Below are 11775 nucleotides of genomic sequence, written 5' to 3' on the forward strand. Positions count from 1 at the left end.
TTCTCCGAAACTACTGGACCAATTAAGTTGAAATTTGGTATACATATGTAAGTTTGTGACCCAAAGACGGAAACGTAACATAAACAAATGAATTGTAAACATGGAGGCAACTTTTGGGGGGTAAATAAGAAAATTAAAAAATAAAGTTTTTCAAACTATATCGTGTTATATCAAATGAAAGAGCTCATTGTGAGAATCTCAAATATTTTTATTATTATTTTAGGATAAACAATTTAGAAGTTATTCAAGAAAATAGGCAAAAAATGACCATTCTCCCCCTTTTAGCTCCGAAACTACTGGGTCTAAAATTTTGACAAAAATACACAAAATAGATGTTTACCTATAGATTACAGGAAAACCTATTAGGAATTGCAGTCAAGCGTGAGTCGGACTTAATTAATTCGTTTTTGATCCGACCCCTACGGGTTTTTTAAATACATTTCACTCACGTTTCACATAAAAAATACATTGTCTAAATTGTACGGAACCTTTGGAACGCGAGTTCGACTCGCACTTGGCCGGTTTTTTAAATTCAATTCAATTCAATGCTTTATTTCCAAGAATATGGTAAATACAATGTTGGTTAGTAGGAGGTGTTTGGGTGTTATTATGAAACAGAACATGCCTTTAGTTCGCAAAAGTCCAAAACAAATTCTGTAAATTTCATTTCTAAACTCAAGGTAGGTACACCTAGCTGACTCGTCATTCACATAGGTACTTTGATTGCTTTTTCAGTTCCATAATAAAGGAACGGCTACATCTAGAGTTAGACCAAGATAAGTCTGTGATGATATTGATAGAACACGCTATGCAAGTGTTATTTTTAAACGTCAAACCATTCAGATGGTGAAATCTGCAACCGCAGAATTCTAATTTAAAAGCAGTTAACAATAAGTATACACCTTAATAATGATACAACGTGCTCATGAGGAACCCGAAAGATTTAAACCGGGTACTTAATCCTTTTAGAAGATAAGAGGAGGAGGAAGAGGAGGTAGTAGATCCTTTACAGCGTTCCTGGGCAACGGGTGACTGAGGAAAAACTACACGGGGAACTTTATTATTGTTATCGAATTTAAACTAAATGGAGACCTAGGCTCTCCGAAACATGTCGCGCGAGTAACTAAACATACGTGAGTGAAACCGCTAAGTTACTTAAGTTTATTATTGTTCATTATTTTTGTATGTGGGTACTTTTGCACATTGTAGTTTTTCCTTAGTCACCACCACGAACGCTGTAAAGGGTTCGAAACGTCGAGATATATTATAAATTCAATATATGCGATATAATTCGATATCATAGTTTTATTTCATGAGACCACATTATCAGAAGTTCGATATTTTTTGAACAAACTAAATTTCTGAACATGCACGGTGTATTAATAGTAGGTACTAAAACCGAACGTGCTGACGCTTATAGTCCATTTTTTACATCATAGCAAATATAAATACGCACCTACAATCCTTTCGGCCTACTTACGAAGCCGTAAAAACTAGCATTAGGGCTAATCCTATTGCAAAGATCAGTTGATAATAAAGATTGGTAATTTTCATCCGAAGCACGTTCTTTATCATAAGGTATTTAAGACCTTTATATATCTTAATATGACATACAGGCCAGTTCTAACGGAAACTGACATTAGAATGATATTTGAATCGTATTATTTAGGGCGCCCGCTAGCTGGCGCGGGTGCATGGAGCGGGCGCACGCATGCAGGTGCCATTGTAGGTAAAATCCGTCGCACGCGTCCGCGCCAGCTGGTGTTGCTCATATTATTTTTCGTTAACCCGCTCACCCGTTTAATACATGTACGGATAAATAAAATGTACGTTCGAATAGGGCCGTCAAACGACGTTTTGTTGTTGTTTCATATATGTATTTAGAAGACTATGACTAATGCCCTCCGTCAAGCGCTCTACCTAGCTGACTAGGTAGGGGACACTCTACAACTAAACGTGAGAAAATAAAATAATGATGTCAAATTTAAACGACTACGAGTATTTATAAAATATACTTACGTTACGTATCTGAGATTTCGCTAGGTAGCTTTACGCATTATTTTTGATGACGAAACGGGGAAGGCGAAATTAAGATGAACAATATTGACTTCTTAGCTTTATCTTAACCAAATTCTGTGATCTCCGTGTATATTGCCGTGTGTATTGTGTATTTGTGTTATTGTGTGTGTATTTTGCCTCTACCTAAGATAAGATAGATAAGATAAGATAATGCAATGAAATGACTGCGCCATGTAGATATTCGTTATCAGCATAATGTTATGCGCAGTCATTGCATAGGTAGCGGCAATTTTTTTTTACAATTGCGTGGTGATTGGCAGTCTTTTCTATTTACTCGTCTCTCCTGTTGCCTAACCACGGCAACAGTTTCGTGCAAATCGCCACTAAGGTTGAAAGTTATGGGTCCGGACTCGAACCTAAGCACGTTTATGGGTATACATTATCTTTATATGTTTTAAATCTGTAAGCATATTTGTGGAATTATGACGGTTTTAACAGTTTTTAGGAATTATTTTAGACTGTCAATGACCACTAGAATAGATAAGCTATTATTTCATACATAAATGAGGCACAGAAATATAATTTAGTGAATAATAATATATAATATATATATTTTTTATAATTTTATTTGACTTTTGAATTTTGTGGTCACTTGAATTGCATTTTGTCTCACTCAGTGAGAAAATATATTTGCTATGATGCAAATTTCAGCCTTGGACTATTACCGCTCCCACTACGTTCGAGCGCCAAACAACCTCAGCAGTAATGACTGCCTTTCATCCCTTGGTTAACTGTTGTTCATGTATATAAGCCAGTGCAAGAGTGACGCATAACACTATAAAAACGCAACCACTCATTTCCTACAGAGATACAACTATTGCAACACAACGACATTTGACGCAAATCACTCACATCACCGTGTGTCCCAATCCATAAATCATAATACACACATATATTTACACAAACATACGTTACCCCTGTCAAACCAAAACCAACCTTTTAACTAAAACATAAGGTTCATGGAAGGTGTGTAAGTAAGTTGGTATATTGTAAGTGTACATAAACATAAATTACTCTCTCTCAAGCCATAACCAACTTTAAAACTGTAACATAAGGTTCATAGAAGGTGTGTGAGTAAGTTGGTATGTTGTGAGATCAAAGAGACAATTATGACATTTGGTTTATGCGCCGTGTCCGCCTGTTCTCGGTCATAATATGCGGCCTGATTATAAATATATTAAAGTAATATACTAGTATTCATAGTGGAGGTGCATAAGATTTTGTAAACATGGATTTAGATTAATAGTTAATATTGGCGGTAATCATAGAAACTGAAGCGGTAACCTTTGCGAAGTGAATATACATCATACTTACTGAGCAAATTTTAGTTAGTTTTAATAATATATGTTTGTTTTGTCCTGGTAGATCTACTTTCGATTCTCATCTAAGTGAACTGCGTCGTGGATATTCACCAGCCTTGTCTTCAATAAGCACGTGCCTTCCTAAACCTTGACGTTGGCGGAATCATCGACAATATCGATGTAGCCATAATACCCAAAGATTGATTGAATATGGGACTAGCCCTGAAATCACAAAAAAAATGTTTGCTCTCCTTCTTCTTATCTCGTGTCGAGGTTCCCCTAAACATTGGATGCCCAGAAAGCAGCGGTGCTGACAGCCCGGACCGTGGCGTCTCTCAGGTCGGATTCAGAGCAGGAGTGCGGGCACGCGGGGCAGTCCAGCAGGTGCACCATAGTTTGCGGTGCTGTGTCGCAAGCACATTGGGTAGAGTGGCCACGAAGCAGTCCCCATTCAGCCATGCTCTGCTTACAACGGCCAACCTGAGACCTGAGCCTGTTCATCGCCTTCCAGATGGGCCATGGTTCTTTGTGGCCGGGTGGTAAGTGCTCCGACACTGGTACATATGTGTCTGGCGGGGGACACCGCCTCCGCCACAGTGAGCAGCGAGCGTCGGAGTTTGGATGGTTTTCTCTCCTAAAGAAAACAGACATCTGATCAGCTAAAATGTAGGAAATATCCATTTTTTGCAATTTCGGTTCCCATAGAAAAAGTTGCTTAGTATGAAAGTTGAATAAACTTAGTATAATTCAGCTTGCAAAATATTACTGAGTGTTGAAAAAACTTCCTGTCTTACAAACACAGGAAGTTACAAACTAAATAGTGTTTAGGAAGAAAAATAATAAAGTTTAGTCACCTTACAGTAACATTTGTTTATCGTTTAAAAGTTGTTAGTAGACGTTTTGTCACTGCAATATAATTAGAAGATACCTACGTTTGATTACACATGACATTTGATTACTAACTGATAAATCATTTATTTAATTTTTACTGGACAATACATGATCTTCTTCCTCGGTCCCTCATTGCTGAGGATCGCGACCATGTATGCTCCGTCTCCATAGTGTGCGGTCATAAGCCACATGAGTCACGCACTGCATGTTGCCGCCAACCACCCTCTTCATACCATCAGACCATCTCGTGGGTGCTTTTCCTCGCCCGCGCTTTCCATCCATTTGACCCAAGATAATCTGCCTTTCTAGGTCATGCTTCTTAGACTGCATGATATTTGACAATACATGATAGTAAGGCATTAAGTCCGCCATATAATATGTTCCCTGCAATTAAGGAAAGTTTGCTGCTTAACATCATCAAATCAGCATCCACAACGCTTTTAAATACACAAACAGGGCGACATCTTGTCACCATATAAATACAACTATATTTAGGAGACCACCACATACCCACCACCTGTGAATGCTTTAATCATATTTATTACCTTGTCATCCGGAGCGCAAAAAAACTTAAATAGAAAAAAATGGCACTAATTGTGACATTTTATTTTACCTTCTATATCGTACAGTCGCCATCAGATATATCGGAGCAGCCAAAGTGCTCAAAAATATCTGAACACGCACTCAACGCCTTGACAATAGAGGCGTGTTCAGATATTTGTGAGCGCCTCGGCCGCTCCGATATATCTGATGGCGACTGTACACGAGTACAGCCAATTACAATTACACGCATAGTCCTGACATTGTAAATATTTATAGTGTGCACATGTTATGTCTGAGGCGGAATAATAAAAACTGGGTAAGTATGCGCCGGACTCGCGTGCTGTGGGTTCCGTCTATTCAAGAATGACTTGATAATTAAATCGTTATTTTATGATTAAAGTTCTGGATGTTAATCAGTTTACGACATTACCTATACATCTGATTACTAACATTGTAAATAATTATCTAGTTTTAATGTTGGAATTTTTATTTGATAAAAAAAAATACGCGTCAATTATTGGTAAAATATGTCTTCCTCTTGTTTTATGTAACCATTTTATGTGCCAAATTTTAAGCAGAATACAATTACCTACTTACACGGACTGCCTAAGCACGTAAAGTGAATTTATTTTTACTGTCTCGAAACGAAAATTAAAGAGAGAAACTGTCAAATTTAAATACAAATTGTTGACTCGTCGTTTTATTTAGAAGGCTAGGAAGGCATTCGGGCAAAGTTAGAATCGAAAAATAAATTCCATACAATATTTTGAAGCTAACTGTTATAATAATAAAAAAACCGGCCAAGTGCGAGTCGGACTCGCCCACCGAGGGTTCCGTACAAATGTAACTCGTTTTTTTCTTGAAAATTTACAGTTTTTATATTTTTCCTGTATTTGTGATGTAAGACTATATTATTTGCCAAATTTCATTTGAGAGTGTCGATATATGTCTTTTGCGGCATAACCGGCCATATCTTATTCTATTTCAACGGCTATATTCTTCTAAGAGCTGTAGAGCTGAGTATATGGTTTAAATTTCAACTCGATACCTCCACGCGTTTCTGAGATATAGGGTCTTGAACTCTTGACAGACAGACGGACGGACGGACAGACGGACAGACAGACAGACGCACTGACGGACAACAAAGTGTTCCTATAAAGGTTCCGTTTTTTTCTGTAGAGGTACGGAACCCTAAAATCGAAAAAAGTCTAACTGTATAGCTGTAGTTATACATCAAATTACGTAAAAATATTATTTATAATGATAATATCGAAAAAGCAAAATGGGGACTACGATATGCAGAAGCGGTCACGAGACGTCATCCACTTTCCTCTTATGAAAATAAGAAAAGGTTACGATGTATTTTGACTAGTTGATCTCTATTATGTGATATTTTCTATAAAAAGGGACCTTATTAACGATGCTCCGATATAAATACAATGCCGCGCGACGCTGTGCGGCAGCGCCATCGACAATAAGGTCCCTTTTCATAGAAAATGCCCCATATTATGACAGACAGTCTGACGCCAGAAAAGATAATTTTTTGCCGCGAAACCCTAAAAATCTATTTCAGTATTGATTTACCTACCTCTCCCGGACCGAATTAATAGTTTATTTTAAAACTGCACATGTGTATGTTTTGAAATTTTTATTGCCTTCATGATGGTGGCACAAGTCTTATAATTCGATAAATATTTTTATTAGGCAATTAATTATTGGACTATCGCGAAATGGGTTTTTCGAACTGCGTTGATCGTCGAAATATTGTGTTATGAAATTCTGAGTTTGGAGAGAACAATGAAATGTAGCTAATGTAGCTATCTATGTTTATAGCCTGCACCTACTCAAATGTGGTATTCTCTATAAAAAGGGACCTTATTGTCGATGGCGCTTACGCCATTATAAACGATGCTCCGATATAAATACAATGCCGCGCGACGCTGTGCGGCGTAAGCGCCATCGACAATAAGGTCCCTGTTCCTAGAAAATGCCCCAAATGATTTTTACGCTTTTAAGAAGGTAATCTGTTAAACAAAAGCCATTGTTTCTTTTGTGCGAGCGGTCGGCCTTTGTGTGCCATTGTGTGTTGGCGCGTGCCACGGCGCGTGCGCCGCTCACACACAATGGCAGACCGCTCGCACAAAAAAGACAATGGCTCTTGTTTAACAGATTACCGTCTTAAGCGTAAAAATCATTTCAGAAGATTCAGACTATAGCAGTACCCCTAGAAGTGTAAATTTCATTCGATAGCGTAACGTGCCGTACGCGTTTGTGTTGTCTCATTTTGTATGAAATTTTAATTTCCAAAATCCCATTAAAAATGAGACTTAAGGCCGTTCCATCGGTTTGCCGCTGTCTTTGTTACATTTCGCAAGAAAGAACGGGAAAGAACATACGCGCCAAGTGTAAATTTTGATCGAATTTTGTCGGTTTTTATTTATTTTAAAAACGTTACCTTACAATTTCGAAATTCTAAAGCTATGAAATTACTATTTATGTTAAGATTGTTTTTTCTTCTTTTTTTGTTTATAGTATCACATAATAAATAACCGAGTAAAGTAGGATTAAAAGTCCGAGTTAGAGGTTACTTTGGGAATTAATTGTATCGAGCGAAGTGTCATAACTCGTGTATCGGAAGCTATGTTGTTAAAGATAATATAGTCAAGAAATACATATATATTTTCCACGTCTACGAATATCAACGCCTCTTAGAAAAACAGGATCATATAAGGAGATTTTTCGCCTTCTGGCTCAGGGAACCGCCTTAACGCAAACGCGTTTCCACGTCACTCTATACAATGAAATTTACACCTAGGGGTTCTGGTTTTACAATTTCCTAAAAACTGAACTGATTAACCTTTTATGATTTGTGTATTGTGTGTTAATTAGTTATGTATTATTATAATTAAAAAAAAATCAAATTTTGTCATTTCTGGATTCTACCTAATATTATTACTTACTTATTGTATGAATTTTTACGTTGTCTTGCTGTGTCCGAGCGTCTACACTTTTCATAATAAAACTTGAATGTAATGTATATGTAGCTACAAGTGTGAACCTGTAATTGGCTTTCCATCTTACGAATTGTTGCTACTTTGTAGGTATTGTAATAATTAAATAAATAAATAGATGACCACCAGCTTCATAGTGTCACCATTCTAGGTCAAACTGACCTTTAATCTCACCAAACCGTTTAAAAAATAGCGCACATCCAAACCATTGTTTTTTTTTTTTTATTAGCTATGTAGGTACATATGGGTGTATTAGGCCTGAAATAAATGACAATTTAATTTAATTAATTTAATTTAATTATGAGTTACTATAGAGAAGCCATACCAAACAATGAAATTGTCGCAATCGCAACCTGTAACACGCGACCAAACGCCGTAAGCGCCGTAAAATTCATGGCGCTTACGCGTTTAGGTCGCGAGATATGCTCCGCTTCTATGGTTTGATGTCAAAACAACATCACCTCATGGCGCAAAATACTGGTTCTCTGTGTCGGTTATATACAAATAATTATAATACATATTATAAATGCGAAAGTCTGTCTGTCTGCCTGTGTGTTACCTCTTCAAGCTTAACGCTGAACCGATTTAGATGAAATTTGGCATAGAGATAGACCCGGAGAAGGACATAGGGTAGTTTTTATCCCGAGAATAATAATAAAAATAGTTCAATGATCCAAACACGCCTTCCAAAGCCCCAAAATCATTTAGCAAGACATCAAAACAAAAGCCTGACCGGATATGAAGGCCGCCGGAAACCAGCTTCCTGGGCCTGATCACCGGACTCCACAGATCACTTATTAGATGGAGTATCGCGGTAACCACATAAATAAACACAATGACAACGTCTTAACGACAGCGGTCAAACTGCAGATAAATTACGTGTCTCATACCAACTGGTATGGATGGCGCAAGATGGGTGAGGATCTGGTAGGCCCAGACGGAGATGGCGGGACGACGTGGACGCATATCTCAACGACTGTCCGGAGATTGCTCAAAACCAATACGAATGGAAATCGAGGGGGAGGCCTTTTCCCAGCCAGTGGGACACCGTATAGGCTTATAATAACGACGTATAGTTATGATGACGAACAACTATCGGAAATATATCCTGAAGGACGGTACGGTCGACATTTGTCGAGCATGCCGCCGTCCAGGAGAGTCACTGGCATATTATTTCCGGTTGTTCTTATCTTGCTAACGGCGAGTACTTGCACATACATAACCTCATAGCAAGGATTATTCACCAGCAACTTGCTCTTCTATACGGCCTTGTGGACCGCGAAGTACCGTACTACAAGTATTTACCTGCGCCAGAGTTCTCGAGAATGGTCGTGCCAGACAAGCAACGATAATTACAACTATGATGGCGTACATTGAAGACAATATTTAATTTGTATGAAGAATAAGAAATATAAAGACTTCATGTTAATTTATAAAAGTACATACATACATACATATAATTACGCCTATTTCCCGGAGGGGTAGGCAGAGAACACGGATTTTCACTTGCTACGATCCTGGCATACCTCTCTCTCTCTCTCCTCTCCCTCTCTCTCTCTGGTAATTTATAAAAGTCATTGAACAAAAGTGTCATAGTTTGAGTAGTACAATCTATGTTTTAATTGTTTGCTCGTGTTATAGGGCCCAACCGGTATATCATTCATAATACGGAGTCTATATAAAACGTGATCAACTAAGCTCGCGTGACACCTCTGTTCTTAATACTCCCATTTCTTGCTTACATAAACCAGTGTATCTTGACCTCAAAATCTATTGAATCTATGCGTGATCTAGAATCATTTTGATGATGGTCGTTGAATGAACGAGGTTTGAATATCTTCTCGACCGCACTTAGACAAGGCCTTAACTTTGTGGGTCACTAACTTTAATAGTTGAGCCTACTGAACCTTTTTAACTCAGAAAGAAAGCGTATACTTTAATGTTGGTGCTTGACAGACCTAATAGGCCGCGGGCCTGGTTAAGGGCGAAGGTCTGCACGTCAGCTGCCGCTCCGTTGGTGGGTTGATGGACGGCAGCCAGCATAACGTTGCAGACGGTTCAAGAACTTCGAATATTCGATATATTGCTAACTACAGTGTACAATGAAGTCAGGCGATTGACCAAATACTATGCACAGTTCTTGAACTGTTTAAATGGGCTAGCTAAAATAATCTTTGCAATAAAAATATAATGACCAAATATTTTTTGAAACCACTGTCACTTACTCTTTCTAATTCTGAATAGGAAGTACTAAAGTAGCCCTTAAAATCTTAAGACCCCTTAAACCGAACTGTTTAATTCATTAAGGCTCTCCGATTAACATATAGAGAGGGCTGCGGCAAATAGGTAAATAAAAAGGCAATCAGCAGCGGGAGGGTTGACACGTTTACGGCAGGTTGGGGGTTTTATTACGTGTGCCGATGGGATGAGATTAGATACGAGTGATACATGTTTGACCATGAGTATCTACATCTACGTATAAGTATGTTAGATCGGAAGAGAAGTCAAACTTCTTTTTTACCTACTAGCCGATTTGGGCGTTTAAAAAAAAACCCGCCAAGTGCGAGTCAGACTCGCGCACCGAGGGATCCGTACTTTTTAGTATTTGTTGTTATAGCGGCAACAGAAATACATCATCTGTGAAAATTTCACGTATCTTGAGATAGGTACAGCCTGGTGACAGACAGACGGAACGACGGACAGACGGACAGACAGACAGCGGAGTTTTAGTAATAGGGTCCCGTTTTTACCCTTTGGGTTAGGGTTGCCACCCATACTATACTTAATATATAGTATCGTACTATATTTTAGTCACTTGTACTATATATTATACAAAAACAATATAGTACGAAAAATACTATATTTTCATCTTAAATCTAAAAACTTTGTACTGCCAACTATGACGTCACAGTAACTACCCCTACCATTTTCGCGCTTGTTCATTCATAATTTAAGAGCATGGCTCTTGTCGGTGGAGTATGCGCCAGTTTTCTCGGTCCTCGGCCAGGTTCTTTAGGTCCCTGTAAGACACGACATTTGCTTTCGCTTTCAGTTGTTGTGTGTAGCTTGCTCGTGGTTTTCCGCGGCCTCTTCTCGCTTCTATCTTGCCTTCTAATATAGTGTTAAAGAAAGTGTCGTGTCTTATCAAGTGACCTATCATTCTGCCTCGTCTATTTTCTATAGTTCTCAGCAGGTTTCTCTTCTCTCCCACAATTCGAAGCACTTCCTCGTTCGTTTTTTTCTCCGTCCAACTTATTCTTTCCATTCTTCTCCACAACCACATCTCAAAAGCTTCTAATCGCTTCCTATCTTTCTGCCGCATTGTCCACGTCTCACACCCATACAAAGCGATGCTCCAGATGTATATCTTAATTAGGCGTTTTTTTGTACTCTTAGAGATCCTAGCCTTAAGCAAATGTTTTTTGGCGTTGAAAGCTGTTTTCGCCATTGCTATCCTTGATACTATTTCCCCTGTACATCTGGAGTCTTGTGTAATTAAGCTGCCTAAATATCTAAATTTGTTTACTTGTTCTATGTGTGTCCCTCTGATGTCAATTTGTTCCTTAACCGGGTGAGATTTTGAAGCAATTAGTGTTTTAGTTTTATTAGTGTTAATTTTGAGTCCAAATTGTGTAAAGATTAAATCCATCTGTTCCATTACTCTTTTTAATTGAGTTGAACTAGGGGCCAGTGCTGCTATGTCGTCCGCAAATCTAATAAATACTATTCTTTCCCCATTAAATTTGACTCCTCCTTCAGTTTCTTCTAAAATTTTTCTAATGGCACACTCTATAAATATATTAAAAATAAGGGGTGAGAGTGGACAACCCTGCCGCACACCTTGTTTTATCCTTGCTCTGCAACTTTCGCGCTTGTGACAATGATAAATTTGTGTTCAGTTTGATGTCAAACTGAATGCAGTGATACCATATTCACCTATATCCGAGATG

At 38.2% G+C, this 11775-nt stretch overlaps 1 long non-coding RNA gene across 1 annotated transcript in view; it reads right to left on the reverse strand.

The window, feature by feature from the left end:
- Positions 1 to 11775, reverse strand: part of LOC134743440 (uncharacterized) — a 208481-nt gene that overhangs the window by 99901 nt on the left and 96805 nt on the right. The gene's annotated exons all lie outside the window — the stretch shown is intronic.

This window comes from Cydia strobilella, chromosome 8 (genome assembly GCF_947568885.1).
Source record: "Cydia strobilella chromosome 8, ilCydStro3.1, whole genome shotgun sequence".
Lineage (NCBI taxonomy): Eukaryota > Metazoa > Arthropoda > Insecta > Lepidoptera > Tortricidae > Cydia > Cydia strobilella.